This window comes from Gastrolobium bilobum, unplaced genomic scaffold (assembly GCF_033153095.1).
Source record: "Gastrolobium bilobum isolate Gb01-03AN ecotype WA unplaced genomic scaffold, APGP_CSIRO_Gbil_v1 utg46476, whole genome shotgun sequence".
NCBI classification, from domain to species: Eukaryota; Viridiplantae; Streptophyta; class Magnoliopsida; order Fabales; family Fabaceae; genus Gastrolobium; species Gastrolobium bilobum.
In genome coordinates, this window is record NW_026897649.1 from 12,821 (window position 1) to 25,640 (window position 12,820).

Genomic DNA, 12,820 nt, shown 5'->3' on the forward strand with positions numbered 1-12,820 from the left:
GGTAGTTAGGAACCTTTAATGGTGTTACTCCTTTGTAATTTATTGCTTGTAATGATGTATAATGATGATTGATGCAATAAAATTTATGGTAATACATGTATATGATGAAAGGGCATTAGGCCTATTTTAGGGTTGTTGTTATGTGTGTGTCTTGAAATTGCATGTAAATGGACTTTTATGATTGAAACATATCTAGTATCAATTAAGGAAGCAATATGATACTAATTGTGTAATTACTATAAACTGAGATGGGTTGTAAGAGCCCCAAGGCATTATTGGTCCTTGTGTGTGCCACCCATTGATTATTAGGGACATTGATGTCATAAAACATTTTGCAATTTGGGGAAATATTGGAAAAACAAAAGAGGTTCCGCCGAAATTCTATAATGAACCTAGGTTGTTGCTAAAATTCCCCTCCCTAAACAATAGAATTGGAACCCTTGGCCTTCATGGATGTTGTAGGCCTTCCTCTTATCTTTCCAACAAGACTAAGTGTGTATCAATTGGATTAGCACAACTCAAGTTATGAACAAAATGACAAGATAGGTTTTGGGCCCCTTGATTCATTTTCCAGCAGACCTGTGGCGCAAAATGCGCCAACCACAGGGGGGAGGTCAGTGGCTGTGGCGCAAGGTGCGCCAACCCTGTCGCAATATGTGCGGCGCTACTGTCTCTGGCGCAATATGGCGCGGATCGCGCGGGATGTGGTGCAAGATGTGCCAACTCTGGCGCAATGTGCGCGGCGCTACTGTCTCTGGCGCAATATGGCGCGGATCGCGCAGGACAGGCGCGGTCTGCGCGGGGATCCTGTGTACTAGGAAATCCTGTTTCTTAAAAGTTCCATATCTTGGCTACGGTGCTCCGATTTGAGCGCAGTTTGAACCCACACGAAGCAAATGGAAAGATCTATAACATAATAGAAGATGAGGAACCATTGGTAGGATACCAATTAATTGTGTAAACACAAAGTGTGAAGGTAATTGGTATTAAAAAGGTATGGGTTGGGTTTTGGGCTAAGCGGGTTTATGGGAACCCTTTAGAGTCTTACTAATGTTATCCCATGATAGGTAATTGGTTTGAATTAATGATTCCGCAATAGTTTACAGTTACGATCACAGCTTGGGTTTATTACGTTTTTATTGTTTTAAAATGTGCGCGTAATAAACGAAAAAAGTTTACTCGCATTTTTATAAATGAACTGCTGTGATTGTAACTGCGCTTAATATCATAATCAATGTTAACAATACCAGTACGTAACGGGCTGTTACATCTAGCGGCAGGAGGCCGGAGCTTAGTTGACTGCTGTTTATGTTTTCCCGCTTATGTTTATGGATTGTTGTTTAGCCTGTATTCCTTATGTTGTTGTTGAGTTGAGACTATGTTGGGCTTCGTTGCCTTATTTACTGAGCATGGGGTTTGTCCATGCCACATTGATGTTAGTACTTTTAGTTTGAGTTGTATAAACTATCAGGGTTTGTCCGGTCTACGTGTTGTAGTTCCGTGACTAGATACACATTTATGTTATTTATATATTGAGGTATTTCAGTTAGCTGTCTATTTGCAATTACATACAGGCGAGGTTTTGGAAAATGATTAAGTAAGCAAGTTGGTAATGATAATGACGTCATAATTGAAAAGAAAAAGATATTCCGCATTTTAAAATTAAGTGTAGCTTAATACGATGGCATGTTAACAAACCGGGTATACACGAGGTGTTACACTAAGAGTACTAAATGTCTATTTGTAGGGTATCCCAAAGGTACTAAGGGATACTACTTTTACTCCTTGGAAGAACACAAAGTGTTTGTCTCCAAGAATGCTGAGTTCCTTGAGAAAGATTTGAACTCTCAAGGAGCCAGTGGGAGCAAAATTGATCTTGAAGAAGTTCAAGGACCACATGAACAGATTGAGGAACCCGAGTCTGCTTCGCAGGCGACGTTCTCCAATGGAGAAGTGAACACACAACTCCGTAGGTCTAGTAGAGTCATCCTACCACTTGAGAGGTATGGGTTTGTGATTGATAATCAACAAACTGTCGAGGATGATGAACCTAGTAACTATGAGGAGGCAGTCAAGGATGTTGACTCCTCTAAATGGCTTGAAGCCATGGAATCTGAAATTGATTCGATGAATCAAAACAAGGTATGGACCTTAGTTCCAAAACCGCAAGGAATAGTTCCTATCGGTAATAAATGGGTCTTTAAAAAAAAGACTGATGCAAATGGCAATGTGCAAACCTACAAAGCTAGGTTAGTTGCGAAAGGATATCGTCAAAGACAAGGAGTTGACTATGATGAGACTTTCTCACCAGTTGCCATGTTCAAATCTATTAGGATCATGCTTGCCATAGCAGCATATCACGACTATGAAATTTGGCAAATAGATGTCAAGACCGCCTTCTTGAATGGATTCTTGAAGGAGGAAGTGTACATGACACAACCTGAAGGTTTTGAAGCCAAAGGCCAACAGCATATGGTATGCAAACTGCAAAGGTCGATATATGGGCTAAAGCAGGCATCGCGGAGTTGGAATATTCGTTTTGATGAAGTCATTAGAAGTAACGGTTTCATCAAGAACGAGGATGAACCTTGTGTTTACAAGAAGGTTAGTGAAAGTAATGTCATTTTCATGGTACTTTATGTAGATGACATATTACTAATAGGAAATGACATCCCCACATTACAAACAACAAAAGACTGGCTTTCAGAAATCTTCACCATGAACGATTTGGGAGAAGCGGCCTTTATACTTGGTATAAAGATCTATAGAGATTGATCCAAGAGGTTGCTGGGTTTATCTCAATCCACGTATGTTGACAAGAAGCTAAAGAGGTTTAGCACGGAAGGGTCGAAAATGAGTTTTCTTCCCGTCAGTCATAGGGTACATCTTTCCAAGGCTATGTGTCCTAAGTCACAGCCTGAGGAGGATCGCATAAGTGGAATTCCATACGCTTCGATCCATTATGTATGCCATGATATGTACGAGACCAGATGTCTCATATGCTTTGAGCATTACGAGCAGATACCAGCCTGACCCTGGTGAGGGTCACTGGACAGCAGTCAAGACCATCCTTAAGTACTTGAGAAGAACTATGGATGTATTTCTGGTCTCTGGTGGGGTGGATGAGCTTTCAGTGAAAGGATTCACTGATGCCAGCTTTCAAAGTGACAAAGATGACTGCAAGTCACAGTCAGGGTTCGTATTCACCTTAAATGGTGGGGCAGTGTCTTGGAAGAGTTCCAAGCAGGAGACTACAGCAGATTCAACGACAGAAGCTGAATACATAGCTGCTTCAGAAGCGGCTAAGGAGGTCGTGTGGATCAAGAAGTTCATATCTGAACTAAGGGTGGTTCCAAGCGTGGATGAGCCCATACAGTTGCTTTGCGACAACACTGGAGCCATTGCGCAGTCAAAGGAACCTAGGTCTCATCAAAGATCTAAGCACGTGCTCCGCAGATATCACCTGATTAGAGAAATCATTGATAGGATGGATGTAAAGATGGATTATGTTCCCACTGATGATAACCGGCCGATTCTCTGACGAAGGTTGTTTCTCAGAGAAAACATGATAGTCATTATGAGGATTTGGGTATACGTCTTAGGTCTGATTGGCTCTAGGCCAAGTGGGAGCTTGTTAGTATATGGATGTCCTAGAGACAATCTTTTGATTAGATTAGGACATTTGTGTACCTTTTATATTGTCGCAAATAAATCATAAGCACTCTTTATCTTGTTTCATATTTTGTCTCAATATCATTGTTTATATATTATATGAGTAACTGGATAAACCCCTTCAATAGAATAGGTATCTATTGAGTATCTGTGATGAGATCACGACCATGAGGATTCAAGGATACCAGATGTTTATTCCTAATTTTATGTTCCTAGTCTAGAGACACTGAGAATGGGGATCAGTAATCTCGGGTAAGACTAGCACGACTTATCTACTTGTATTCAGATACGAGGTAAAGACCTCATGAGCTACAGATATGGAGATGTCTTAGCTAAAGTCGTTAGTGGACCTATAAGGGTATAGCTCGCACTGAACAGACCCACAAAGAGGCTCTATGAGGAAATATCACAAATAGTATCATTATAGAAGCTTCTTATTATTTGGGTATGTCTTTCCTTAGACCAGAAGTTTTCACCTAGACTATGTTCTAGATGCATGTTTTGATTGTATACCTCGTCTGCCTGAAACATGGAGGTTCATAGGTATACCTTTAGGCATGTCCTGAAAGAACACAAGCCTAGGGTGATAAGCTGAAGGAATTCGTCAAATCTCTGTAAGGGATTAGGTTATCTGTAAATCGGAGAAATCGAGATGACATTTACGGGACACAGGAATCTATGCATAGTAAAAGACATCATGAGATGATCTGCCTTTAGAGTCAGTAAATTGAAGATTCCCTATTTTGAATTAAAGTTTACCCTAAACCGCAAGGGTTGATACATCTCCTCACCTTAGGTTTAATGGGAAGGTAACCGAGACGAAAGGAAATACATATGGTAACCAAATACATTTAATAGGATGATCATGTCATTAACCTAACTAGCTCTGGGGCAACAAAGCATTGCTAGTTCTCTGTGTTGTCATTAAATGGGTTGTGGTCTTATTGGGCCCAAGTCCATTTATGTCAGTGGCTAAGTTGGGCCTAATAGGTCACACACTAACACCTTATTGTCTTGACATTATAGCATTAAAGGTTTTGGGCCTAATAATGGTTGTTAGCCCAAGAAGAAGTTTGGATGCTCATCTTAGAAGGAAAAAGGCGTATGGATTGTTGTAATGGGCTTGGATGGTCCAAGACATTAATAATTAATTTAATTAGTTAAATTAATTATCTAATGTTTAAATTTAAAATTTAAATTATGAATTTGAAATTTGAATTTAAATATTTGAATATTTAAATTAGAATGTTCAAATTTGAATTGGCTATGAAAGGAAGTTTCATAACAAAAGGAAAAGATAAGATCTTGATAGTATCTTGTCAAGATCAAATCCCAAGTATCAAGAGGAGATCTTTGGATATCATCAAAGATGATTGGGGCGCTGATTTGGTGGCTTAATGATGGTCATTTAATCAACAAATCAAGCTCCATTCAGATTTGGTTGGTTGTGGAAATATTTGATTTAGTTGATTCAATTTGAATTGCAACTAATCAATATTTTTGGAATGATTTTGGGCTTGGGGCGCACAATATGGCTGATCATATAATGGTTATTAGGTCAGAATATTGACTAGGTGCAGACTTAGTTTTAAGAGGATAAGATAGGAGTTTGTTGACTAGATTTGATTTGCAACAACTCTACTCTTTCCTCAACAAAAGGGGCGCTCCATGATCAGATTTTTGGTGAAAAATCTGATTCAAATTTATTCCTCTTTCATCTCCTTAAGAGTTTTCCTTTTTGTGATATTCTCCTTAAGGTTTTTGGAAAATAAAAAGGTCATTCTCTTCTACAATTTGTGCACGACTTTGTGTAAGTTTTATGGCTGAAAATTCTCTCATCTAAACATAATAAAAACGAGCTTCCTACCTCCTCACAAGGGACGCCTAGCTTGCTCCTTTGTGGTGTTCGAATTGGTGGCTTTTCAAGAAGAGTTCTTGCATCTTAACAAAGGGTGGTGTGGATCAACGTTAGAGGGTTTGAACCTTCAAGCCTAACACTGATCACCTTCGAGTTTTGAGTTACGAACAAGGTATCTCTCTGTCCTAGAGTATGTATCTTGATTGGTATGTGTGTTTTCGCTTTGAAATTTTTTGTTTTCATCCTCATATGCCTACGGCCTTCAAGGTCCTATCTTTTAGGGGCGACACACTTATTATTGTGAGTCCGATGGTTGTGGGGCTAAGTTTGCCCATAATTGAGTTTTCTCCATTTTCGAGGGTTACTACCACTACGGGAGAGAAATACGAGGCTTCATCTATTTACCTGGATGTAGGTGTCCTAGAGACAATCTGTTTTATCAGATGAACACATTTTTTTATTCCTATTTCATGATTAATAAATTTGAGAAAACTTTATCTTTAACATATTTATGTCTCGCCAATATTTTATTGTAAATATACGTTTAAAGATAAAGACCCTAGGAATAGAACAGGTATTCAATCTATGATAGGGATCATGATCATGAGGACACGAGGACACTAAATGTCTATTACCTAAAATCTGTTCTTGGTCTTGAATCACCAAGAAAGGGTATTGGTGATCTCAATAAGACTAGTACGACATCATCTACTTGTATGGAGATACAAGGTAAGGACCTCATGGAATGCAGGCATGGTGATGCCTTAGCTGATGTCGTGGGTTGATCTGTTGGAGAACAGATAACACTAATATGACCCGCCTAGAGACTCCACAAGGATTCATTATAGAGAGTATCATTGGATATGTAAAGTCTCTGAACGTTTGGTAGTGCGGATTGTCCTAGACTTAAGGATGTCATCGAATACTATGTTCTAGAGTTATACTTTGACTGTACAACTCTTTTCGCTTGAAAATGGGGAGAACAGTGTACTCTTGGGTATAACTCGAATACATGAGTGTAGATGGACATACCGAAAGGACTCACAATCCCCTATAAGGGATTGGTCGTTCACAAAGACCGATAGGGCTGAGATGACTTCTAGTTGACTCGGGAATTTATGCATAGTAAGAGATCATGAAGAGTCATGATCTGTCTTAGAGTCAATAGAAGAAGATTCCTAGTTCCTGTGAAATATTATATTTTGTCAATAAAGAGAGATGCTACTCTATCCTTGCTCGACTAAATGTGAACGATGATGTGAGGGATAATGCTGGAACGGTATACAAATCAGAAAGGTAGATCACTTGATCAACTCAATTAGTTCTGGGGCTACAGAGCATTGCTAGTGTATCATGTAGTCATTAAATGGATTGGGCCTTTTAAAGGAGTTTAACTGGTTCAAGTTTATTTATGTCAGTAACTAATTGGGCCTAATGGGTCACACACAAAGGTCATTCCTTATTGCAAGTTATAGCAAGGTTGGACCAATAGTGAGTTATTGGGCTTTGTTAAGACTATGAGTCAAGTTGGGTTGGCGTAGGGACTCCAAGCCCACTTGATCCATGCGCCCTTTTGAGGCATTAGTGGTGAAATAGTTTTCTCCACTAATGGGCCCAAAAATGATGGTAGGCCAAACAGGCCTCGGGGCATGAATCATAGTAAGTCAATGAATTGACTTTACCAAAATAAGGTTTGGGCAAATTTGAAATTTGAATTTGAATTTCGAACTGGGATAAGATTGAATTTATTAAATTTCAAATTGTAATTTGAAATTTTAATTTTAATTTTAATTCTTTGAGGTTAGGATGTTGAGGATAATTTAAAAATTATTTAAAAGAATTATCCAATAGAGATTGGATGAAGATTCTCTCAACTGCTCTTTCATTTGAATTCGGAATTTAAATGAATACTGTTACAACAAAATTTCTGAGGAAAGAAGAGGAATTAAAGGGGAGCATAATTAAAGGGAGAGAATCAAGGAAAGTCCCTCTCATCATTCAATGTGTGCACCTAATTATAGGAGGCTGATGTGGGGCGCCTAATCAAAGGGAGAGAATCAAGGAAAGATCCTCTCATCATTTTTAATGTGTGTGCCTGATTAAAGGGAGCTGATGTGGGGCGCCTAATTAAAAAGAGAGAACAAGGAAAGATCCTCTTATCACTTTAATTTGTGCGCCTAATCAAAGGGGGGCACATGTGGTTGATCAGATTATATATAAAACCTGATGCATCATCTCTCCAGTGTGTGATTTAAACACAAGCTCCAACTTTTCCTCTTCTCTCTCTAGTTGCACCATGACCTAGCCTCAAGACACCATTACAATCTTGATAAAGATAATTCAAACACTTGGTAGCCTCTTCCTTGCATGCGCCTAGCCAGCAACCGAGGATAAGGAGGGATCGAGGAGAAAGAGTTCTCGTTAGCAAGAAGGAGATAACTGTGTGGATCACCGTTGGAGGGCGTCATCCTTTTGCGCCTACAAGTGAAAAAGGTAATTCTGAAACCCTATATCGTTTCAACGTAAAGCATTCATACATAGGGTGTATAGATGGTCTATGCTTCTGCTGCGAAAAATTTTATTTTTCCACCCATGTATGCGCACCATAGTATGACTATGGTGCAGTTTTCGAACCTTCAGAAGGATATAACTGTTTACGTGTCCAAGTGTTTGATATGCCAGAAGGTGAAGATTGACCACCAGAAGCCGTCTGGTAAGCTTCAACCTCTTGAGATTTCACAATGGAAGTGGGAGAGCATTTCCATGGACTTCGTGGTGGGATTGCCGAAGACTCAGGCTGGTTGTGACTCTATCTGGGTCATTGTGGACAGATTGACCAAGTCTGTCCATTTTCTTCCGGTTAAGGTGAGCTTTACTACAGAGCAGTTTGCCAAGCTTTATGTTCGCGAGATCGTGAGGCTTCACGGGGTTCCCGAGAGTATCATCAGTGATAGGGACCCGAAGTTCACATCTCGATTCTGGGAGGCATTGCAGGGAGCTTTTGGTACTCAGTTGAGATTGAGTACAACCTATCACCCTCAGACTGATGGACAGACTGAGAGGACCATCCAGACATTGGAGGACATGTTGAGGGCTTGCACTTTGGAGTAGGGTTCAGCATGGGATAGGTACCTACCATTGGTTGAGTTTTCGTACAACAACAGTTTCCATGCTAGCCTGGGCATGGCACCCGGACTCCTACCTGTTGGTCTGAGGTTGGAGACAAGGAGTTATTTTGCTTGGACTTTGTCCATGACACCACCCAGCAGATCCAGTTGATCAGAGAAAAGATGAAGCAGGCGCAGAATCTCCAGAAGAGTTTCTACGATGTCAAGCATCGACCACTGGAGTTCGGTGAGGGTGAGCACGTGTTTGTGAGACTTTCACCTGTCACCGATGTTGGTCAGGACCTCGGGGTGAGGTTGCTTAGCCCACGATTCATTGGGCCATACCAGATACTTGGTAGGGTAGGACCTATTGCCTACCGGCTTGCGTTGTGTAACACCCCGTATATATTCGGTTTGTTATCATGTCATCGTAGTAAGCCACGCTTAATTTAAAATTGAGGAATATCTTTCTCTTTTCAATTATGATGTCATTATCAATTACCAGCTTGATTACTTAATCATTTTTCAAAACATTGCCTGTATGTAAATTGCAAATAAACAGCTAATTGAAATACCTCATTAAATAAATAACATAAGTATGTCTCTAGTCACGGAACTACAACACGTAGACTGGACAACCTACTAAGTTATACATCTCAACTCAAAGAACTAACATAAAATGGCATGGACAAACCCTATGCTCACCCAAATAAGGCATCAAGCCCAACATAAGTCTCAAAATCAACAGCATAATAATAAGGCCGAAAACATAAACAACATCCACTCCAGTCATGTCAGCATAAGTATAATAGCAATATCATCAGCTAAGCTCTGGCCTCTTGCCGCCAGAGGAATCAGCCCCCAAGTTACCTGATCCTGAAATAAGCGCCCCAAACGTGGTGTGAGATCTCTAATCAAGAAATCTCAGTAAGACAAGGGGTCCTCAAGGGTCTTCCACCCCAAGCTCACTTACATGTGCAATATAAGTACTAAAAGCAGTAATTCAATATCAGTTCCAAAATCAGTGCAATGCAACAGATATTCATGTCATGTGTGTTATAACTATTCTACTGATCAGAGAAGTGCAGGAATATGTCTATTTTCCCACACAGTATCAGCCCATGTTGTACCAGCCCATGCTGTATTCGCCCACAGGATCGCCTCATGGCCTCCTGTGTAGGCGTCACACCACATACATATCAAAAAGCATTTGCACTTAACAGCTCCATAGCATTTCAATAAAACAATACATGAAAACACATCATACATATAAACCATCCCCCCATGGGACTTGGTGGAACAAACAATGGCTAAACCGAGGACACGAAAGCTTATCTTGCAAGCTAGCTATCTAAGCCAAGAGTCCACAATACCTCAGAGTCCACAAACAGCAAAATCACAATCTGTTTGGACCAGCAATATTATCAATATTTATGCACAACAAGCATATGATTTAAAAACAATTCCCTTCCTTTACGTTTTACGTCTTTAGGCTTCTCACAAAGCCATAACCCCTTAATCCCTTGATTCTGACTTACATTAATTATTACAGAAGTTCAACTTCATCAACATAGGGTCTACTAACCCATAACTCAGTTCTATATGAACAGTACCTTCACTGTTCACGAAAACCCAGAATATCCGGATATTTGTCGGGGGCATATCCGGAATATCCGGATATCATATCCAGATATCAATATTCGGATATCAGAAGACCCCATACAGATATCCATATCCGGATATTTCGCGACAGAATGCAGTTCTGCATTTCACGAGATATCCTTCCCAAGGTGACTCATTTCATGCATACAGAAGCCTACACATGCGATTTAAGGTGTGTTTAACATTACCCAACCTTAAGTTATCAACTTTAGCTCATTACATGCATCAAGGTTCCATTTTTATCCACTTAAACTCATGATCAAAGGTGACGAAGCTTACCCAAGCTAAACTCAGCAAATGAACACTATTGGAGCTTCCCACCAAGTCCTCACAGTTCTGACATGCAAAGAAACGTAAATGGCACACAAGGTGGTTCCTTTCTTCACAAAGGAAGTTTCTTGAACCTCAAAATGCTACCACAAAGGCTCACACAACCCTTACCACTAAGTCAGCCTCACTACTCCTCACACACAGAAGCTAAAACTCATAAATGGTGGTCCTTTCCCACTCCCAATGCTAGCTTACACAAGGCCAAGGTATTTTGGTGGAGAAACCATGAGTAAAAATGGCTCCTTTGGCTCAAGAGAGTGGTGGAAGGTGAAGGTGACAAGAAGAGAGACACTCAGCAGCTGAAGCACTCACGTAGGAAGCCAATATGGCCTAGGGTTCTGTGCAAAAGTTGCATTTATAGTCCACTTAATCTTAATCGCACAGTATTAGCTCTAATTGCTACGTTTAGTATTTTAATCCCAAACTTTGGAATTTGAACCTACTAATTTTTCTAAGATTTTTCATATTTTTATTTTATTTTTCGCAGCACCTTTTCGGTACGCGTTTTTCCATAGCCAGTATTAGTTCTTGCACCAGTTCTCATTATTTTGGCTTGAAACTCGTTCTACTAGTCCTATATAATATTCTAGGAATTATCATGCACTTATTATAATTTTCCGGGATACTTTTTCGGTACCATTTATACTGAGTAGCAGAACCGGTATCTGTGTTTTTCGTCCGAACAGCGACTTTCCGCATTATTAACCACTTTCTATATTTATTTAAGCCTCATAATAATTATTAGGGTCAATTATGAAATTATTTCCTAATTACACATAATTAATTAATTAATTTCCTTAATTAACGGTACGGGTTCTTACATTCACCTCACATTTTTAATGATTTTGTCCTCAAAATCAGAATATACCTATCTCTGAAGTCGGGATACTGCCGAAGAAGCTCATCCTCTCGCTCTCAGGTACACTCTTCAGGAGTTCTTCCTGTACATTGCACTTTGACCATCGGAATGATCTTGCTCCTCAGATGCTTCTCGCCACGATTTAGAATTCGGATGGTCTGACAGGAGTTCTCAAGTTCTCCCGAACCTCCACATCATCCGGTTGCACCACGTACGAAGGATCCGCTGCGTATTTCCGAAGCTGAGACACGTGAAACACGTCGTGGATGTTGGCTAGGTTTGGAGGCAAGGCAAGCTGGTAGGCAACAAGTCCTACTCTACCAAGGATCTGGTATGGCCCAATAAACCGCGGGCTCAGCTTCCTCACTCCGAATGCCCGTCCAACACCGGTTACAGGTGAAAGTCTCACAAACATGTGCTCACCCTCACTGAACTCCAGTGGACGATGCTTAACATCATAATAGCTCTTCTGGCGATTCTGCGCCTGCTTCAGCTTTTCCCTAATCATCTGGATCTACAGGGTGGTATCTTGGACAAAGTCCAAGCCAAACAACTCTCTGTCTGAAACCTCAGACCAGCAGGTAGGAGTTCGACACCTCCTACCATACAACGCCTCGTAGGGTGCCATGCCCAGGCTAGCATGGAAACTGTTGTTATACGAAAACTCAACCAACGGAAGGTACCTATCCCATGCTAAACCCTGCTCCAACGTGCAAGCCCTCAACATGTCCTCCAATGTCTGGACGGTCCGCTCAATCTGTCCATCAGTCTGAGGGTGATAGGTTGTACTCAGTCTCAACTGCGTACCAAAAGCCTCCTGCAACGCCTCCTAGAACCGAGATGTGAACTTCGGGTCCCTATCACTAATGATACTCTCGGGCACCCCGTGAAGTCTCACAATCTCGCGAACATAAAGTCTGGCCAACTGCTCAGTAGTGAAGCTCATCTTCACCGGAAGAAAGTGGGCAAACTTGTTCAATCTGTTCACAATGACCCAGATAGAGTCATAACCAGCCTGAGTCTTCGGCAATCCCACCACGAAGTCCATGAAAATGTTATCCCATTTCCATTCTGGAATCTCAAGAGGTTGCAGTTTACCAGACGACTTCTGGTGTTCTATCTTCACCTTATGGCAAACTAAGCACTTGGACACAAAAACAGCTATGTCCTTCTTCATGCCCGGCCACTAATAGTTTCTCTTGAAGTCCTGATACATCTTGGTAGCACCAGGGTGGATAGTAAACTGGCCCTTATGAGCCTCTGTCATCACCTCAACAGTCAACGGACCTCGAGGAACCACAATCCTCTTCTGAAAGGTCAACAACCCATCCT